General features: G+C 40.9%; 1 protein-coding gene across 2 annotated transcripts in view; it reads right to left on the bottom strand.

Annotated features, from left to right (window-relative positions):
* Positions 1-19,655, bottom strand: part of TJP2 (tight junction protein 2) — a 78,060-nt gene extending 58,405 nt beyond the window's left edge. For both annotated transcript variants that reach the window (XM_067569292.1, XM_067569291.1), the window contains exon 1: positions 19,392-19,655. The gene's annotated coding sequence lies outside the window, so the exon portion shown is untranslated. The remainder of the gene's footprint in view (positions 1-19,391) is intronic.
* Between the last annotated feature and the right edge of the window lie 2,096 nt (positions 19,656-21,751).

Raw genomic sequence — 21,751 nt, 5'->3', positions numbered from 1 at the left:
ATCTAAACACGAAAGACACTTATAATTCTAATGCCTTTTTTGTTTTTTTAACAACACTAACATACAGGTGAGCCAAACTGGCTCCAGCTATGTATTTGTCAGGGTTCAGTGTAGACAAAGGGACCTTGGAATAAGCAGGCATCTGATCTGTCAGCATCACAGAAGGGTGATCATGAAGCCTGGAATACTGAAGTCCATAAGGAAAGGAGTTAATGCAACTCCTTCTAAATTAGCTTGGGATGCTTGAACTGTCCCTGGCTGTAAATTGGAAATGTTGCCTGCCAAAGGGGATCGTCAGCATTACTATTATTTGTATTATGGGTAGTGCCTAACCAAGTTCACAGCCCCATTGTGCCAAGTGCTGTACAAACACAATGAGAGGCAGTCTCTGACTTAAGAATCTTACCATCTAAGCAGGCAAGATAGACAGACTGTTAAAAAGGAAGCATTATTATCCCCATAGTGAGGCAGCACATACAAATGATGTGACTTGCTCAACATCACATAGGAAGCCTGTGGCAGAACTGAAAACGCAACCCAGATTTTCTAAGTCCTGTCCTACGTCTTGACAATAAGGCCAGCCTTCCTTTCCAAAGTATATTATGCTCAATTTCAGCAGAAAGATAGGGTCCTATGGTCATTTGGCAGCAGTGGACCCACTGGTCTTCACACCTGTACATGATCTCATCATTTATACATTCTTCTGCTTAATAATGCACAGCCACATCTGGTTAACAAGACCGTGGCAAGAAACAGATGATGCAATAGTTATTAGAAGAAATTCTTCAATTATTTATTAACTAAAAAATTTCTAAACCATATTTTATTTACCTTTTTTGTTTTTCACCTCACTCGGTTAAGATATCAGATTTTTAAAAAAAGTTATAGTCTGTGATGGCAAAAATCTACTTGGCCTTGTTTCTACTTCTCAAAACGAGCACTTTTCAAACCCAAATGCAAGATGCGAAAACTGATTGGTGGCTTGGGTTTTTTCCTTGCTGTCCCTCCCATCACAAGAATATTCACAGGGTGTAGAGTAAGATTGTTTTAGTCGTGGCAAGATTTTACAGCTGCAGGACAAAAGGATGCTGCGGCATGTGAAAGATACATTATGAACATTAGTGTCAATTTTATTGTTACACACAACATTGATTTTCCAGGGAGCAGCAGGAAAGTTAGTTATACATTGGGCTAAATAACAAAATACGGCCATGGCCATGATTTTGACTCCTTATAGAAAGGTCAACAGTTATAAAAGCCCAACTGCCACCTAAATCTCATCATTGTTCCACAACGACAAATGTAAATGGTAAAGAAAATAAACTTGATGGTGCCTTTGATCTTTAAATAAAAATAACTGCATGATCAAAATAGCATGGATTTTCCCCCTTTCAAATTAAGCTTTACTCTTCCATTTTGTTTATTCAGTAACTCTCCATCTACAATTTGGTAGTACTGCAGTTGACAGCACATCCCAATGCTGATTTTTACTACAGGAGTGGTTAAGAGATGTGGGGGAGGGGGAGGAAGATTAGAAAACCCAACTAGATAAAATGTTCATTAGAACTGGTGCATAGAGAGATAACCTTGCACTGAACTTGGCCTCTGGAAAATTATGTACCCGGCGGAAATTGGAAACCATTTGTTTGATTTTAAATTCTGATTTGATTTGGTTACCTGCGTAGCTAGATCATATCATTAGAAGTTTTCTGATCAACCAGTTAATATTTCAAAAGTTTACACCCAGATATTAACGTGCAACTGAAGCAAACACATGAAGACCTATGCCACTGGAAACAGAACAACCCACCTGCCTCTTAATCATACCCCTGATTGTAGCATGTTATTTTTGACTTCTTAGTTGCTAAGGTACATTAAAATCTCATTAAGATCCCCTTTGCTTTTTTATTAAAAAAACCAATGAGAATGTTGTAAACTCACTTCTGTTATCTGAATATGCACTTTAAATTCTAAACCCCTTAAATGATAACACTTGCATCATCCTTCAATTTCTTAGCAGCAGAGTTGAGATGTATGAACAATACTGCTGAAAAGAAAAGCAAATAAGTGTATTGATGGGACATTGTCATCTGTAGTTTGATACTAACTGAAGATGGATAGTAGAGACAAATATTCAGAGATGCAAAATTTATTATCAGTTGTATAAGTGTTTTTTTTTTTTTTTAAATTAGACTGATCTTATACCAACCAAAGTTTGTGTAAAACCAACTTTGTTCCACTGGACAACACGCACATATTCAGAGGACACAGAGAAATGCAGAAAGAATGTGCAGTTGCTTTCCTACAAGCTTCACTAGGTATTCCGAGAAACCTCATAATCTGTTTATCAGCAAATAAGGAGTGGCTGCAAAACTCAAACAGATTAGCATATAGCTACAGCCATGAACAAAGGAAAAGTTATAGTTTGTGCAATGCTAATAATGGGGTGAGGGTGTTCCTAAATACAGTTAAACTTGCACTTAGGACCCCTTCCAATAGGCAACTTGAATCTTAAGTGTCCATTTTAAGTCCTTATCCACAGTTAACTGCTTCATAAGAAGATTTCCCACTATTGCCATACCACCACTGCAGCTCCAACGTGGGGACCTCTAATGTAGACGAGGTGCTGAAATCTGCTAGCGTTACCATGTTGCCTACGCGCGCTCTGAGTAGGGTTAGATGATATGATGGAAAATGTACCGGTGCCTTCTCTACCCTAGTGCTCCCGCCACTGGTTACATCAGTGGAGCAGCAATTGTAGGAAATTCAAAGAAAAAACTCTGTGTAGACACAGTCAAAAGGGACACTCTTGTCAAATCTGGTTTCAGGTTGAGGTTTTGTATCGGCAAACTTTAAAAATATCTAAGACCCACAGGAATGTTTCCATGAGTTAGTCTTTAACAGAAGTTTTTTCTTTTTAAAAAAATTTATAATGTAAGTTACAGTGTTTCCAACAAAAACATTGCAGCATCCTGATGTAGGGAAACATGAAAATAACTGACTAGAAACAGACAACAAAACTAAACAAACTATTTGGTCTATTTACATCCTTGAAATGGAGTAAAATGCAAAAAGCAAACTAACGGCAAGAACAGGGAAAACTTAGATTTTTAAAGGCTGTCAGCTTTAGCCCTCCAAAAAGTGTTATTAGTAACACACACATCTTTTTAACACACATTAGTAACACATATTAGTAACATACATATCTTTTTAAAAATGCAGTATTTAATCGGTCAGTGCCATATTGATGTATTCAGGGTTTTCAGTACCTTGTTGTCCAAAGATCACTTTACATTGGCCACCAATTTTTACAGGTAGTTTTAAATTGAAACATAAAAGATTTTACTTTACCGTTCATTTAAGAAAATAGATTCAATCCTAGAAATCGATTTACCTTAAGTGCAAGAGACCTTTGATGTTCAGTAGACAAGCAATACTGAAGTTCCCTAAATAAATCAATGCTTTTCTTTTCCATCTTCAGGAGCTGTTAGATTTCCAAAACAGATCTTAAGAAACGTGTTTTAAATATTTAAGAAGGAAAAAAGTAATCAAGGTATAGTCAGGCTGCAAAATATACATTTCATTTGCCATTGTAGAGAGTATGCTTCAGGTCATCTATCCAGTTCTTAAATCAGAAGTTGGCACAGAATATTAAGTGTTACTACTGACAACACTTCCAAATTACCTGAAAATGGTCATGCCAGTCAAGGACAGCATACACATTTCCCTAGGGAAACCATACTCTGCATCTGTTACTTCATAACACTATTTATTTTCAAAACCATTATTTGTGTTATGAATGATTGCTCCTCACTGCAAATAACACAACTTTCTAGGTCTGTGTGCAGCTTCAAGGTAAATGTTTGTCTTTCACAATTACTCACTGACCTTCTATGCAACACTTACCCTGGATGTTGCCAAAGGTTTGCATGTCTGCCCTCAGGAAGCAGTTCTCTCTTATTAAGGGGGGTAATGCCAATTGCAGCTTCTAGAATTGTTATATATTTCTTGTACCTCATTCTGCCTCTTTCAACGCACCACCAAGCTACGTTACAATCAGGGTTCGGATACAACATCTGAAGTCATCTCTCCTTGGAGATTCAAGCTTCTGCCTTTCTAAACGTGCTGCACATTATAAGCTGGAGGCATAAAAATAACTTTTTTGCGAGGGGGGTCAGGTGGGCAAGAGACTAAAATAAACTCCTGCCAGATTCCCCTGAAACGTCATTGTTACATAATTCAAACGATCTTTGAATAAAGCACTAATGAAAACGATTCAGAGACAATCATGGTTCTAAGCCTGGCCTGATAACATACACTCTCCAATTTACTAATCCTCGGCTAAATCTCTGAGGTTTATAATCTTCCAAGTACTAATAGAGTATTGGTGATCTCTCTCTCAGATCAAGTCAAGGGCTAGTAAAGATGTGTTCACAAAAGTTGATATTGTTTCAGATACTTTGGAATAAAAACACCTCTCCTGTCACACATTCACGCAAAACTCACAGTATCTGATGGCTCTATTCATCTTATGCATGGTCTGTCTGTTCAACACAAAGCTAGAAGGCGAGGGAGTAATGTTCACTTAAGTAGTGATTACTTGTACAGAATTTAGCAAACTAGATACTCCATTATAATACCTCTTCTATACCCTACATAGTACAAATGGCACCTCACCTAACTAAGGAAACCATTTTCCATTTGTTGAAATTATTCCCAACGAGGCAAATTACAACATACCTGAACGTATTGGTATCTGCAGTAAAGGTGGAGAAAGAGTAGGAGTGACTGTGATGGTGCTAACTTTCATGTGAGATCAGGGGCAGTGCCAAAGCCTAGAGATAAAATTATTTAGGGGAAATAGAAGAGTCACTTTTGATTCCAAAGTGATTTATTAAGGCTCTAACATTCAGTCTACTTTGAGTGGAGTGTGTGAGTGTGATTAGATCTTTATTTTAAAAAGGTGATAGGAGGAGAGGAAGTGTTTGCACTGAAGTCCTCGGCCAGAATCTTCCTTCCTCTCACTGTTATGCATTGTGTTGTTCCTCAGTTAGTTAGTAACCTCTATCCTTAACATGCTTTCATATTATTTATTGTAAGGTCATGCCTACATTCAAGCTTAAATAACAAATTCTTGACTAGTCACTGCAAGGTCTTTACTATTTATTGCAATGATTTCCAACATTATTGGCATGTCTACACAGCGGGGCAATGTGCACTAAAAGAGTGTGCTTTAGAAATCTTACCAACTGATCCATGAAGACACTGTGGGTCTGCATTAGAAGTTCTCTAGTGTGCATTAATGGAGTGCACAATATTAACGTGCATTAGGGATCTTCTAGTGCTCACCAGCAGAGGCTACCTGGATGAGTCAGAGCACTTTAGAAATCACACCTCGTAATGCGCATTACACTGCCAAGTAGACATGTCATGCTGTGTTGACTTTATCAGGTAGCCTTATTCATAGCACCACAAGACACACAAAGAAACTGAATACAAGTTTTAAGGCAGCATATAGTCTCAGGTGCATTATTAAATTGCAAGTCATTGGATCAGTCTCACACAAACAAACAAGACAAAATTCAACATCCATGGGTTCAGCAAGAGGCTACTAAAGATAACAGGCATGTGGAAGCAATATCAATTTTTTCTTAACTAGCTACATAAGTGCAGAACCACACTATAATTGCATCTCAACACATGTACATATGGAGGATATGCAGTCTGAAAAACGTGTAACATTTTAAACAAGTTTCTTGTAACATTAAAATAGTATCATGGAAATCTACATTGTAAAAATGTTTTTTTCTGTAAAAAGATCCTCTGCTGCTATGTGTGGTTTTAAAAATCAAAATCTTCAAAAAATGTAAGTCTCTAGATGGGTATATTTGTCTAGAATCACACAGATTCTGTGGCAATTGAATTACATATCCGTGTAGCCAAAAAAGCACTTAACTACAACTTTAAACATCTGTATACAAAATATTAAGAAGATTAGGAAAGTGAACTATTCCTAGAGTCTGTGAGAACAGCTAATGCTGTGCTGTTTGCAAGCATCCTGGACTGCTAAGAGCTTTGGGAGCTCTAGTGCCTTTGGCACAATTGAGCTAGGACAGAACCAGAAAGTGAAATTGACTAGGAAATGACTAGTCTATTTTCACTGTCTCACATAACTGAAATACAAGAGGTAAACAGCCTAAGCTGTGAGAAGTAAACAAAATGATAGAACTCCTCTCCATTTGTATAGTCAACAGTAACATTAAAATGTACTCGAATGAGGGAACTGATTTTCAAGAACTATATGGGGTGAAATCCTCACCCCCTTTGAAGTCAATGGTCCTTTTGACATTGGGACCTAGACTTACCGTAACTCATGGAATTTTAATTAAACAGTGTCCTTTTACTTAAGGTTTCCTTTACTGCTCGGGATGACAGAAGTTTCATCACAAACTAAGACTGTCAATTAAATGCAATTAATTCAAGCGGTTAACTCAAAACAAATTAATTTGATTAAAAATACTAATCGTGATTAATTGCAGTTTTACTCGCACTGTTAAACAATTTAAATGAGTTATGAATATTGGTGGATTTTTTCTACATTTTCAAATATACTGATTTCAATTACAACACAGAATACAAAATGTACAGTGCTCATTTTATATTATTTTTAATTACAAATATTTAAAAATATGTAAAATAAAAAAATATGTTATTACAAATATTAAATCTCCCTTGCGGGAGAATTGTTTGTCTCCTGCTCCATGGTTATACCCACATTCTGCCATATATTTTGTTTTATGGCAGTCTCTGTGACGTCCCAGCACCTATTGTTCGTTTTAAGAACACTTTCACTGCAGATTTAACAAAAACGCAAAGAAAGTATCAATATGAGATTTCTAAAGATAGCTACAGCACTTGACCCAAGGTTTAAGAATGTGAAGTGCCTTCCAAAATCTGAGCAGGACAAGGTGTGAAACATACTGTCAGAAGTCTTAAAAGAGCAAAACTGCGATGCGGAAACTACAAAACAAAAAAGAAAATCAACCTTCTGTTGGTGGCATTTGACTCAGATGATGAAAATGAACGTGCGTCAGTCTGCACTGCTTTGAACCATTATCAAGCAGAACCAGTCATCAGCATGGAAGCATGTCCTGTGGAATGGTGGTCAAAGCATGAAGGGGCATATGAATGTTTAGCATATCTGACACAAATACCTTGCAGCGCCAGCTACAACATTGCCATGTGAATGCCTGTTCTCACTTTCTGGTGACATTGTAAATAAGAAGCGGGCAACATTATCTCCCGGAAATGTAAACAAACTTGTTTGTCTTAGCAATTGGCTGAACAAGAAGTAGGACTGAGCGGACTTGTAGGCTCTAAAGTTTTATATAACTGCACTCAAGAACAAAATAATGTAACAAAAAACAAGTCTACATTTGTAAATTGTACTTTCACGATTAAGAGATTGCACTACAGTACTTGTATGAGGTGAATTGAAAAATACTATTTATTTTGTTTATCTTTTTTACAGTTTAAATATTTGTTATAAAAAATAATATAAAGTGAGCACAGTACGCTTTGTATTTTGTGCTGTAATTGAAATCAAAATATTTGAAAATGTAGAAAACATCCACAAATATTTAAATAAATGGTATTTTATTATTGTTTAACCGTGCAATTAAAACTGCAATTAATTGCGACTATTTTTTTTTAATCTTGTGATTAATCATGATTAATTTTTAAAATCGTTTTACTGCCCTATTACAAACACTTCCCAAGAAGCAATCCTCAAGACCAAACTCCTAAGCAAAGTATTAAAAAAAATTGAAACCTAACCTCCATGTCAGTCCAGATTTAGTCTTCAGCTTGCTGGTTTACTATTGGCTCCAGTCTTGGACTGTACTGTAGATATTTTATGCCCTTCCAGTGGCACAAAATGGCCCTAAATAGGACATATTTGGCCATCAAATTTTCTCTCATCCACCAGGGGCACTTCTAGTGATGCCAAATCTCCATAGCATTCCTTTGCCTTACCTTCTTCTGGCTGCCAGGGTAGATGCATAGCCAGGACCCCCACTTCACTCTGGCTGGATCACAGCCCCTTAGGAGACCTTAACAGCTAGCAATAAGTTAAAATAAAAGCTGAAGGACAGGCCTGCTGCACAGCCAGCTCAGGATCAAGACTATGTAATGGTCACAAGCTACTCCAACTGCTTCTTAGTCATAGTTAAGTATGTGGCCCTATGAGTAAACACTCATTTCAAACAAATAAGACAGACTCAGATGTTACTAAGTATTCTTAAGCAATGGGCAAAAACAGCCAAGGACCTAGGTATATAAAACAACTAATATGTTCCTTATTTCCTCTGCAGAAACAATCCCTTCTATAACATAGTTTGAGATACAGCCACATACAATGTTTCCTGAAGAAAACTACTATGCATTCCCCTCTTGGAGCTATGGTATAATGGAAAAAACAAGGGATTAGCTTTACTAACTGGAAAAGTATTTTGTAGTCCCTTTGAAAAGAACATGCACAGTCTAAGAATTAAACTGTTATGATAAAAGCTCTACCGCAGTTTGATTAACACATGATTATGGCCTACACTGTATTATCTGAAACAATAAGAAACAAACAGCCTTCAAATGTACCTAAAGAAAATCTTTACTGGTTTATCCACACATTTATACTCCTGTAGAAAACTTCAGCAGAGACTCCCCCAAAATTAATCACGTCGGTTCACAAAAAAAATCCATTCTGTGCATTTCCACCAAATTGACACTGCTATATGTGACAGGGCCTATCATAACATATCATATCAGCCCCGCCCAAGCCTAAAGAGGGTTAAGGACTCACTGCAGGCTGAAGAGGCGACATCCCTCGGCCTTTGCTGGGCATGCTCAGCATGGAAGGGTGATATAAAAGGTCGCAACCTAGCTCAGTCCAGCACCACGAGTGCCAAGTCAGCCCGTTATAAACTGATTTGGGCCTCTTTGCAACCCAGGCATTGGATGTCAGCTGAGCGGCGTGGATCGCTTTTGTGGGCCTGTTCCCAGCAGGCTTGCTGCGGCCCCACATCTAGGTCATTTTGCCAAGTTTTGGGTCAGGTTGCTTCTGGAATTTCAGCTTCCGGTGCCACATGACCAGAACCGGAAATGCATAAGCCACCTTTTTTTTTTTTTTTTTTTGCAGGATGCCGGAACCAGACATGCAAAATCTGCCATCTTTATTGTGGTAAAAGAATTGGGCAGGGCCGGTTGTGTTTTTGCTGGACGTGCTTCACTTTCCCTTGGGACGGGGCATGGCAACTTTCTCTCCAGGCGACTGCTGCAGACCCAAGCACTGAGTCAAACCTTGCTGAGGCCCAGACAGATCCCAGGCTGCCCAACAAACCCCAAAGAGGGGCCCCTAACAGAGCTGCCCAGGACCACACTGACTGGGAACCCCGAAGGCCCCGGAGAACAATGGAACATCACCGCTGCTGACAGGGTAGGAAGTAACCCAGGGAGCTCAAACAGTGTTAAAGGGGGTGAAACAGGGTGCCAAGTCAGCATGTTTCGGGAGGATCCCTGCTCACTTGGTGGCAAGCACCCCTGACAGTGACAGGGCCCTGGGCTGGGGTTCAGAGGAGCAGGACAAGCTAAGTCCTCCTACTCTGGGTGCCGCACCCCTGTAGGCAGCACCACTACCCCAACGGAACATTAAGCCATGTGGCCCTGACAAGGGGGCCACTTTACTGACCCTGGGCTTTAGGCCATACGGCACCAATGTAAAGGGCAGTCTCAATGATTTTGACCGCCCTGCTACCTCGCCCCGGAAGAGAACCCACGATGTGATGGTAGATGTGAACCCAAGGCTTTTTTCTACCTTCCCCAGCGTATGTGACCTGAAGCCCATGATGGAGCGTATCAGCCCCACAACACTATAGTTTACTGCAGGAGTTCCCAAACTGTGGTATGCGTACCACCAGTGGTACACTGGCCACCTCCCAATGATACGCGTCTAAGCTGCCCGACGATCCAGTTGCCAAGGTAGTTTAAGCGGTGTGTCAGCAGCAGCTTAGCCTGAAGCCACATGACCGATGGTGGTACTACAGGTGGTGGCGTTTTATGTTGGTGCTATGCAACGTGGCAAAGTTTGGGAACTGCTGGTTTATTGTCTCAGTACATCACAATGCATTGGAAGACTTGGAAGACTCATTTCCAGCCTTACCATTTCTGTCCAACCTACATCTAACAGCATGACAGGAAAAAATTAGAGAAAAATTAATGGCTTTTCTATAGGTTGGTCTAACATCTCCACCCTGCTCTATATAAATGGAAGCAGTTAAGATGACCTCTGGCCTGTGATCATACAATTCGAACCCAACTAAAATATTTCATGTGGGATTTTCAAAAGTGCTCAGTGTTGGTTCCTGATAACTCTACTGAGAATTGTACTATTGACTCTAGTGGGCACAGTTAGGCCAACATGGAGCATTTTTGAAAGGCAGATCCTTCATGTGTTAGAGGAACAATTTTGTATGAGCATTTGTAATGAAAGATTTATTTAACAAATTTCACTTCTTTCTGTCTGTGGAACATATACATGGTTCATAATTTTCTCAAATATATTTGTTAATTTAAATTATTTGATGATATTTCCCCCACCCCATCCTTTATTTTCTTTATTCTGTGACTTGCCTGAGCTTCGCTGCTTAGTTGGGCTTGGTAAGGTAAGTAGCGTTTCTGTTCCCTAAGTGATTTCATAATCAAGAAGATTTTAAATTTGTTTTCTTGTGAGTACTGGATGATGCAAATCTTAAAAAAAAAAAAAAACCTACCTACCAGGATTATTCATATTTGTGAAACTTGATTGCATAAATGTTTACAAGAAGCAAACATGTGAAGGGTGAGAACATGACTTAAGCAAATGTATTTAAAAATTCAAACATACTGGCATAGAATTTTCATGCAGTTTTTGCCCAGCTCTGTTTAACACATACAAGCTAGAAAATGAATGGATATTCCAGTCTTTCCCTGGGAGCATTTAATAAACCTCTTCTAATGAGTACCCCAGAAAACCAAGTTTAGCAGTCTCACAGCTAGTGAATTTTATACCTCAGAATAGCTGATTCCCAGTTTCAGTCCCTATTTACAGGTGCATGCAAACAATTCAATGTATAATTTCTATGAAAGAGGAAACTCCAAGACCTTGACTATGCTAGAAATTTTATACTCGTTTGTCAGCAGTGGTGGTGCTGCCCCGGTACAGCCAATAATGTAAGTTCTAGTAATGGCTTTGCACAAGTGATGGGGTCACCATGCCATCTGACCCTGCTCCAGGAAATACCTCCTAGTGTGGATGCACTCCAAGTTTGGGTTGATGAACAAAGAGGAAAATTTAAAACAAAGCAGGAAGAAATGCAACATGAAAGGAAAGGAGAAGGCCAAAGAAGATTGTTTGAGCAACATCTACATTAGGACAATTAACTGTGGTTCAGTCAGGTTTGAAAATAGTTTGACCACAAACAGAGAGCTCTCATGTGACTTTCAGCTACAGCCCAGGTTCAAGAAAGTGAAAAGTGGTGTCAACCCCCTTAAGAACACAGGGAGGCATCGTGTTTCCCAGAACTCCTGGCACATAAAAGGAGCATGACCATGGATACACCCCTTAAGTGTGCTGTAGAAGCCATGGCCTTTTCTCCTCCCCATCTCCTCTGAAGTACTTCGTAGCCCTTACAGCATTATGGCAAGGAATGGCCCCTGGGCATAGGATACACATGATCTGGTCCATATATAGGGCTAAATCATATTCAACACCAGTAACAGAAAGTGTGCTAGATCCCACACTCTATTTAATATGAAGGGTGACAACAGCAATATGACCCTGTCTTCACTAAACAGCAATATGACCCTGTCTTCACTAACCATAGTCAAGGCCTAATCATTTCAGTCCTAGTTGAACCGGATGGCAAGGAGATAGCTAATTGATACTCGATATTAACCACCAGTTATTTTCCCCAGCGCAAAAAATGTTTTGGATACAAGACAAGATGCACTTCCTCTCACATTCAAAATTAACAGCTTTTACTTAGAGCATATAGGGATTATAGAATCTAATCACGGAAGTGACAAAGAAACAAGACATTCTGCCCACCTGATTCAGTATTATACAAATAACCATTAAAAAAAATGTAAGGGAATCTTTTTAATGGTTTGATTCTTTATAGTTACAAAAAGATATTCCCAGTGCTGATCACATTGAGCTTGACCTGTTGAAATAATGTCTTAAAAGGGAAAACAAGGGCACATCAAGAATCAGGGAAGCCATTGAAATAGAAGATGAGGACCAGAAACATCTTTGAATTACTTCATTTATTGGAAATGCTTTTGAGCTCTTAGAGAATGTCCCTAGCCTGACCAGCCCATATGGTCCAGAGATTCTCAGAATCAGCTTATATAAAGTTGCGCTAAGGAGGCCAGACACACCATGGCACAGCAAGTCAAATCTGCTGGCTATTAAGCAGAGATAGCTGATGAAGCAGATGCTAGAAGAAAGAGAGAAAACAGCCACTGTTTATGCACAGCATCACTGCTAATGGCTATGTGGAAGGGAGATTTCTTGGTTGGTTTCTCCGATCAGACCTCACGGAGTAGCAAGTACCTTTCTTTTCAAGTTGACTACAGGCAACTGCCAGAGCAAATGTAAGTTGTGTAGCATAAGCATGTGGAACCTTTGTTAGAGGAATGCACTCATTATTGGAGTTCAGGCTTAGTTTTTAAGACAACATGGTCTAAATACTTTGTGGAATTAGTTTGTTTAGTTTGGTAGGTGAAGACTATAAATGAATAACTCCCATTAGAAGTATGAGTAGGAATTTGTGAATGAGTATGAGAAAAAATACAAACCAGCCTTGCACTCCTCTGTAGCTGAATTATTAAAAGCCTGGTTAGAAAAATACTGGTTTGTTCATTTTTCTGAACAGCCCTGGCTAAGATGATGGGGAACTATGAGTCCCAAAGCCAGGCTGTGACTTCTTGCTACCGTTAACCTAAATCTAAGCATCTTACGATGTCTCATTTTTCCTAAAATCAAGACATAGCTAGAGGATGCACAGCTGTGAAGTAACTGGGGCTGTCAAACCATTAAAAAATTAATCACAATTAATTGCGAGATTTAAAAAAATAGTCATGATTTATCGCAGTTTTAATCGCACTGTTAAACAATAGAATACCAATTTAATTTTATTATAAATATTTTTGGACGTTTTCCTACATTTTCTAATATATTGATTTCAATTACAACACAGAATACAAAGGGTACAGTGCTCATTTTATATTCTTTTTATTACAAATATTTGCACTGTAAAAAAGAAACAAGATATAGTATTTTTCAATTCATCTTATACAAGTACTATAGTGCAATCTCTTTATTGCAAAAGTGCAACTTACAAGTGTAGAATTTTTTTTCTTTTTGCATAACTGCACTCAAAACAAAACAATGTATAACTTTAGAGCCTACAAGGTGAAGCATGAAGGGACATATGAATGTTTAGCATATCTGGCACGTAAATATCTTGCAATCCTTGCTACAACACTGCCCAGCGAATGCCTGTTCTCACTTTCAGGTGACAGTGTAAATAAGAAACGGGCAGCATTATATCCCGTAAATGTAAACAAACTTGTTTGTGTTAGTGATTGGCTGAACAAGAAGTAGGACAGAGTGGACTTGTATGAGATTAATTGAAAAATACTATTCCTTTTATCTTTTTTATGGTGCAAATATTTGTAATAAAAATAATACTATAAAGTGAGCACTGTGCTCTTTGTATTCTGTGCTGTAATTGAAATCAATATATTTGAAAATGTAGAAAAACACCTCAAAATATTTATAATAAATTTTAATTGGTATTCTATTATTGTTTGATAGTGCGATCAAAACTGCGATTGTGACTTTTTTTTAATCTAATCAATTTGTCTTGTGTTAATCGCATGCATTAACTGCGATTAATTGACAGCCCTAGAAGGAACTCTTCAACTTCTCAGATCACACTAAGGGGACTCATCAACATGACAGCCACAATTGTATCAGGACCTCCCCAAACTGCCTGCCCAGTTATAATACATTTTTTTTTATAGAATATTTTTGGAACAAGCCATGTTCAGGTTTGAACAGAACCCTCCAAAGTTATTTGGAAAGGTTTGGAGTAACTACAAGATTTGGATTCTTAGTCAACATTTATGTGAACCACCCACTCTGATGCCCTTCCAAAAACAAGTGTAATTTAAATTTATTTTTAAGTAAATAGGGAAAGATGTGTGGAATAGCTGTCATTGATGTGTAAAAATGTTGGGTGAGGGCGGCAGAAGCCAAAGATCAAGATTCATCCTCTGTTTTGGTAGGCCACATCCTGGGCTGCAGTCAACACTAAGCTCTGTTGCTGTTGTATTAGCTATGCACTGTTTAAATAAAAATAATGTAAGTGTAAGATACAAACTCTCCAGGCCTTAATAATAAGACAGCACACAATCCAAGGCCCCAGCCTTTTGGCACTATTAAGGACTCATCTACACTCCAAAGCGGAACAGCATTATAATCAGGTCCCTTGACATGAATGAACTTGTAAGGTAGATTGGCCTTAAAAGGGTAGTAACAGGCCCTAAAGACATCAGCCTTAACAAGTAGGGATGTTGTAGTTGGCTGGACTCAAGGGATCTGTCCTGGAGCTATTCTTTTCAAGGAAGAGGCTAGGTTAGTTGAGTGAGAGGGAGAGGTCTGGGGCTGGACATTTCTGTTTTGGGAAGGGCAGTTCAGATATTTTTTGGATAAAATTCTGAACCTGAAGATTCCCTAACACTTTTTAATATTTGTCCATCACAAGTTGTGGCTCTAAGGCCTTATCAACATTAAGAAAACATGCACAGGTATCCCTACATTGATGTTGTTACACTGATGCAAATCTAATGTAGCTGTGTGCTGTAGTGTGAAGCAGAGGTTACTGGAGTAGATTAACTTGGTAGTTACACAGATGCAAGTTCTGTTAATGGAGACAAAGCCTAGTTCACCACACCCCATTCTAAAACAATGCCCCTGTATGCCTGTTGTTATGTGCATTTGTTTTACTGGGAGCTTGGTTGGACTGTCTTTGAAAAACCATCAAAGGCCCACTGAAGTCCAGTGCATTTTGGGATTAAGACTCAGACTTTATGCAATTATCTGATATGAAGGGTAGCAATATCAGATTGACTAAATTTACTCTGTCTCAATTTAACTCAATGTTTTCACGCATGTTTAAAATAATATGAATGAGTCTGTAAAACAAAAAAACCATTCCAAGCCCAATACACTACAGTTGTTTCTCCATAATTGTGCATTTTTAAAAATTGGAACAACTGATAATACTCACACGTGGTTAAAAAGGGATTAACTCGATGCAGAGAGAGACTACTAAAATTAATTTGGTTATGGTGCTTAGAATGGAAATGCTGATTTCTGCTGCTTCAGTGATCAAAAAAGACTTTAAAATACTGTTAGAGATCATCTCACTTCTACTCACTACAAAACAAAACACAAGACAAACCACACAAATGGGAAAAATTCACATTTGTAATAGAATATTCTGTTTTATATGAAAGAATCACCCCCTCTTTCCATAGAAATATTTCTGTCATGAACTTTTAGAGTTGTCTTGCTGTTAATGAAAGCTATTGATGACAAAGATTTTGCCAATTTTGTATTTAAAATAAAACTAAATGAAGTTTTGAAGAAATATTTGGATATTATCCCATTTCTCATCATTCAGGATGGCTATAGTCCGATTACTTTTTCTGATGCTGTTAACACATCAGGTGGAATCTCCATCTTTAGAGGATTTTAAACTGCGGCTTGACAAAACCCTGACTGGGATGATTTAGCTGAGGTTAGTCCTGCTTTGAGCAGGGGGTTGGACTAGATGACCTCCCCCTTCCAACTCTAATATTCTATGATTCTATGAACACGTAAAGCTTTTTTAAAAATCAGTCCCGTTCTGTGAACAATGTCAGCCGCTATATGATATTTTAATCACATAAAGAAATATCTCCTGCTTGTCCTTATGAGACATTGAATTAGGGAAGGGGGAGATTAAGCAATCAAATATATGGGAGACTCAATTACTGTGATGGCTTATTTTAAAGCCTCTGGGAAGGAACTCTGCAGAGATTACATTTTGTACATAATATTATGGTCAGTTTTCACCCATACTAGGTTCTTAAATATAATATATATATATTAGACACACATACAAATCTCTAATTTAGCACCTTTACTCAGCACAAGTTCTAGATTTAACAGTTCTTGGATCAGTAGGGCTATGCAGGGTGTCAAACTTGCAGAATCTGGCACATTGTGTTGAATATACAGCACAGTGACATCTTGTTATAACAGGCAGTTTGGCAACCCCACCTAAATCATTATATCCAAGTCGCTAAGGCAGTGAGTTTACTAAAATCAGAGAAAAAAAATCTCTTTACAAGGATATGACCAATTTTAATAAGCATTCTGAGGTAGAGATAGGTAGGTCAGGTTTATAATTAGTTCTGACCAGTGACCATGTTGTAGCATTCTTTATTTGCAATCACATAAATACCAAAAGGTATGAAATTTCTTCCAATTTTTCAAAATAATTACTTCCCTTCTCATCCTTATAACTGCATGCCCCATTATAGCAAATTTTTAAACTTAAATAAAACAGAAAGAGCTATTAAATCACCCCCAGCTCTGCACTGAAATCATTAAATCACCCCCACTTCTGTATCAGTGTATTTTGTCTTTTGCCATCCCAATATTGCAAGCTATTACAAATTGGGGCTTTGGACTGTAAACTCTTCAAAAAAGGGACTAATGTGTATTAATGGAAAGCTCTAGATAACAGCTAGGCATTGTTATTATTTTTGTGTAATGTCCAACACTAAATAACCATAAGCACCAATTAGCAACACATCAACACCAATTAGAAACGGCTTTTGAATAGTTATTTTCTGATCCATAGCTGAATGACAACCATAAGTGACCTGAAGAAGAGCTCTGTATAATTTGGTCTACACTGCAGAGTTAGGTCGAATTAATTATGTCAGTGTCTATACTAAAATGCTGTGTCTGCTGAAGTAAGTGGCTGTCTTCATTGATATAACAACTCCACCTCCATGAGAGGCGTAATGCTTATCTGGATGTAGTTAGGAAGAACATTGGCTGTTGGCTGTCAGGCCAGTGGGGCTGGAGCCCTCCTCCCCCAGTGCCTGTGCTGAGCTGTCAGTCAAGCAGGGGGTCATAGCTGTGAGCCTATACCCTTGCTGTTGCCTCCCAGCAGGAGTGGAGGGAGTGGGGTTGAGCTTGCTGCAGGGTTCAATTTCACATCAGGGAGCCTACTAGCAGTGAAATTGATATTCTTGTCAGTTTCATGCCTGCTATTATTTCACATTTTGTCTCCAGTTCCTGGCTATCAGCCCCAGAGCCTGGGGGCCTCCAGCTGTGAGCACCACATGGAGCTGACAACTCCAGCTGTCAAGGTGGTGGGAGGGAGGAGCCTAGCTGTGAGCTAGCACCTGCCTGACAGCTGGAGGGGACAGCTGTGAGCCCTGTGCCTACAACTGAGGCTATCAGCCCCAGGGCTGCCAGGGTCCAGCTGTCGGTGTCCCACAATGCCCCACTTCAGTCAGTGCAAGCGCTCCTGGTGCAGACGCGCACTGCTGATGCAAGGAGTGTAGTGTGGATGTGTAAAAACCAATTCAATTACTGCAGTGGCGTAATCCACATAATTTAAGTTGACTTAATTTTGTAGTGTAGACTTGCCCTGAGCTCAAAAGCTTTTTTCTTCACCAACAGAAGTTGGTTCAATAAAAGATATTTCCTCACCCCCTTGTCTCTCTAACCATAAGTGACTGTCATTAAAATGAAATTCCACTGCACCAATACATTCTAGTTAATCTCAACTGGCTCCTTGTATCCATGCTCAATCACAGTCAGAAGTTAATCAAAGCAGGCTTGTGGTGGCCTCTGTTGGGAAAACGTTGGGATTTAGAGGTTTCAAATGCTGCCTGAGCCCTCATTTCCTGTGTCAATTCATATGCTATTTACACAATCTCAGTTTTTAAATCTAGTCTGAAACTTCATCTGTTTAATTTGGACTACTATTATTAGCAGTATCGGTACTGTGTAATGTTTTGTTCAAGATTAGCAAACATTTTAAACCTAGTAAGAAATATAAAGAGGAAATGAGGACTTAAGAGGTGGAAGAAACAGAAAATCTGTAAAAGTATTTCTGAATCAGGTTGCCAAACCTTGTTTTAAAATACTTTGACAGCCTGAAATGTCCCCCGATCCAGAAGTCTGAAGCATGGTTGGAATTCAGTGAAGATTTGCCAACATAAAGATCTTGGGAATTCCTTGTATTGCAAAGACCTCCTGAATCCCTATTATTTTGATGTGTGTTTCTCTCCCTCACCCCCACCTGCCCTCCAAGAAAGAAAACTAACAATGCCTATCTGATTCATCAGTGACATCTCTTCTTCCCACCTAGTATCATAGTCTCCCTGAAAGTACTTAACGTGGGAACCGAAACATATAGGCCCATAATCCTGTTAAAGAAAAGATAATCTGTAAATCAGATTCTTGCTATAATCACACTCCCTACGTGAGAGGTTGGTAGTATGCGCCAGGAACAAGAGTCCCTCCCTCTTGACGCCAGGGGCAGGCAGCCTGCTGAGGCTTGCCTCCAAGCAAGTTAACATGAGGCTAAACAAACCGAGTACAATGTGCAACCATACACACACCCAGCCTAGGCTTCTCTCAGCCAAGGCAAAGGCACACGCACACTAAAGGGTAGGGACTGGGAGGAAACGCAGAGATGCGAGTGAGTCGCAGCTTCCTCAGCCACCCAGATATGAGACCTGCCCAAAGTTCAGCCCTTCGTAGAGCCAGCTGCGAAGCCGGGCTCCAGAGCAGAACTTGCCCACTGGCTGGAAACCAGTTTTGTTCAGGCCCATTGCACAGAGCTAGGAGCCCGGCGGGGTGTTCAGTTCCCAGCCTCCCCAAAATCAGAGGCTTGGTTTGTGCACCTCTGTGAAAGGAGCCATTCAAAACGAGAAGAGATGTACACGAAAGGGAACGATTCCTTCCCTCTCCTGCCGCCGGGGCACCTGCACTGGAAGAGCCCCAGCGAAAACACAAGCTAAGTGCCCAGCCTACACGTGGGTAAGTGGGAATTTTATCCTTTCCGGTGTCCCGCGGTGCCTCCCTCCCCGCCCCGGTTGTTCCTCTGGAGAACTAAGATCAGGTGGGGAACGGGGAGGTTTGGAGTGAAGAAGTTCAGTAGAGAGGAGACCACTTCAAATGGGAATCCCGAGGCTCTCCCAGGAGGTAAGGGACTCACCTGGAGCGGCCGGTGATCGGGGCTGGGCACGCGTCCGGCAGCTAGCGGCGGCGGCGGAGCGGACCCAGGCAGACCCTGCCCTGCCTGCAGCAGCCCGCCCACAATATGGAGCTGAGCGCTCGCTCCCCGGCCCCAGCCTGCGCTCCTGAGTCCCGGCCCTGCGCGCGCCGCTCGCTCCCTGGCTGAGGAAGCTGCCTGGGGCCGGGACGTGCCTGTGGGGCTTGGAGTGGGAAGGGCGCGCGGCTGCGGTGTGTTTGTCTGAGTCAGGCTATTTCCTGTTTGAGGCACAGGGAAAAGGGGGTGGGGGGGGAGGTGAGGGGAGGGGAAGGGTTTCATTCAATCAGGGCCACACACACACAGGCGCGCGCGCTGTTATTGGTCTCCAGCAGGCAGGTGAGCGCGCACCTTGGGGCGCCGGGACCGGACCGGACTGGACCGAGCCGAGCCCTTTGGAGCAATCCCTAGGAAGCCCAGCCGGCACCTGCCGCTGGCTGGCTCGCTGCAGTGTCACTCCCCCCCCCCGCGCACACGCACGCCGACGCTGCAGCAGCTCCCGGCCCGGCCCGGCCCAGGCTTCGCTCGCCGCGCCGAGCCGCACAGCAAAGCGGGAGGGAAGGGCGAGCTGGGAGTGTCTGGGAGCTCCCCATGCACGGAAGCGCCGCCGCTTGCCCGAGGTTTGTGTCCGAGTCCTGTGGACACCGCCGCGCTGAGCTTTAACGCTCCGCCTGCCTTCGACGAGCCCGGCTCCCTGCCTGTCCCTGGCGGAGTGGCCGATTCCCTCCCCCCGAAGCGCAGCGGTTGTGCCTGAAAACTCCCGGCCGCAAACTTTCCAGCACGCGCTCGCTTTTTCATTGGATTTTACAAGGAAACACAAAGCCCCACCCGCCGGAGCTGCGCTGAGCGGAGCTGCTCACTTACCCCGCACTAGCTGCCCTCTCTTCGAGGCATTTACTGGCAGCTTCGCCCTCTAGCCACCCCCAGGCTGCCTGGAGAGTGGAACAGGAAATACCGGTTCAAAGCTCTGGTACAATAGGTGCGATGAGGCAAGCAACTCCACTCAGCGCTTAGTCACCGTAAAGTAAAGTATCTAGGGAGGCCCTAAACCAGTCCTTGTCTTGACATGAAACTCACCTTCTTGCTGACAGCTTTGCCTCGTGAAGGAGCAGAAAAGTTTCTGAAGACCTCCCCCCAAATCTACATTAAATTCCAAATCACCACACACATTCATTTCAAAAGAAAATATCAGAAAACAGCCCCGTCTTCCCTCATCTTTGACGACTTGGCTTTACATTGTAAAAAGTTGGTAACTTTTTCTTCAGGAAATATTTGAAAGGCAAGGTGAGCCAGTGGATATGGCAAGCCTGGCATTCACCAGAGCTGAGATCTAGCCCAGCCTCTGCTACTGTCCTACTGTGTGAGCTTTGGCAAGTCACTTTACCTCTCTGTGCCTGTTTCCCCTCCCACCCTTTGTCTATTTAGATTGCAATCTCTTTGGGTTGGGGACTGATCTCACTTGTAGCCTGTAAAAATAATATTAATCTTAAAAAGCACTGCTGATTTGACAGCTGTCAGCTCTGTTTAGTCACAGAACAATTACAAGAACATAAGAACAGCCATACTGGGTCAGACCAATTGTCCAGCTAGCTCAGTATCCTGTCTTCCAACAGTGGCCAATACCAGATGCTTCAGAGGGAATAAACAGAACAAGCAATCATCAAGTGATCCATGCCCTGTCATCCACTCCTAGCTTCTGGCAAACAGAGGCTAGGGACATGCAGAGCATAGGGTTGCATCCCTGCCCATCCTGTTTAATAGCCATTGATGGCCCTCTCCTCCATGAACTTTAGTTCTTTTTTAAACCCTGTTATAGTTTTGGCCTTCACAGCATTCTCTTGCAAGGAGTGCCACAGGTTGACTGTGGATTGTATGAAGTATTTCCTTTTGTTTGTTTTAAACCTGCTACCTATTAATTTCATTGGGTGATCCCTGGTTTTTGTGTTAAGTGAAGGAGTAAATAACACTTCCTTATTCACTTGCTCTACATCATTCATGATTTTATAGATCTCTATCATATCCCATCTTTTCCAAGATGAAAAGTCCCACTTTTTAATCTCTCCTCCTATGGAAGCTGTGCCATACCCCCTAATCAATTTTGTTGCCCTTCTCTGTACCTTTTCCAATTCTAATATATCTTTTTGTGATGGGGTGATGAGAACTGCATGTAGTATTCAAGGTGTGGACACACCAGGGATTTCTATAGAGGTATTATGATATTCCTCTCATTGCACATTGAATGAGAGAATTGCATATTGAACAGATGTTTCAAGAGAACTATCCACAATGATTCCTAATCCTCTTTC

The sequence above is a fragment of the Emydura macquarii genome, unplaced genomic scaffold, assembly GCF_026122565.2.
Source record: "Emydura macquarii macquarii isolate MOO-44397 ecotype Brisbane River unplaced genomic scaffold, CSIRO-AGI_Emac_v2 contig_2897, whole genome shotgun sequence".
In the NCBI taxonomy this organism is placed as follows: Eukaryota; Metazoa; Chordata; order Testudines; family Chelidae; genus Emydura; species Emydura macquarii.
This window is presented reverse-complemented; position numbering and strand designations above follow the sequence as displayed.